The sequence below is a fragment of the Arachis duranensis genome, chromosome 8 (genome assembly GCF_000817695.3).
Source record: "Arachis duranensis cultivar V14167 chromosome 8, aradu.V14167.gnm2.J7QH, whole genome shotgun sequence".
Lineage (NCBI taxonomy): Eukaryota > Viridiplantae > Streptophyta > Magnoliopsida > Fabales > Fabaceae > Arachis > Arachis duranensis.
Window position 1 is genome coordinate 41,042,059 of NC_029779.3, and position 751 is coordinate 41,042,809.

Sequence of the window (751 nt, forward strand, 5' to 3'; positions counted from 1 at the left end):
TATAGCACAGTTGAGCAGATTGGTTGCCTTGGCATTTAACTCCACCGTCTTCCTATCTTCCTCGGTCCAGCTTGCTTCTGGTTTAAGAGAGATTACTCCTTGAGCATTTGTGGTAGTTGGAAATTTAGGGCCTTCCAAGATGATCTTCCAAAGTCTGTAATCCACAGCTTGTACAAATATCTTCATTCTCTCCTTCCAATAGGTATAGTTTTTCCCATTGAAGAGGGGAGGTCTGTTGCTTGATTGACCTTCAGCCAGATTGTATGATAACACATTTGTGCCACTGTTTTCTGCCATGAGGATCTTTACTCCAAGCTGCAAAGCTTGATCTCTTTGAGACCAAGCTCTGATACCAATTGATAGTTTCAGTGGCTAAGAGAAGGGGGGGTTGAATATTAGCCCCCTTTTTCAGTGCTAACACTTGCTGAACTTCAGAGAAGACTTTTCTGTTTTAGCTCGTCACTTGACACGAGCAACTTTGTTTTGTCTCGTCCCTTGCCACGAGACTTTTTGTTTTGTCTCGTCACTTGGCACGAGATAATTCTGGCTTTTGCTCCTGTGTAGTAGAAAACAGAAATGGAGTAGAAAGAGAAGAAGATTGCACCAAGATATATCCTGGTTCGGCTGCTAAGTGCAGTGCAGCCTACATCCAGTCTCCATCACAAACATGATGGAATTTCACTATAATCAATCTGATTACAACTTGTAAAGTGCTAACCCAACTTACAAGGGGATTCCCACAGAATCATGA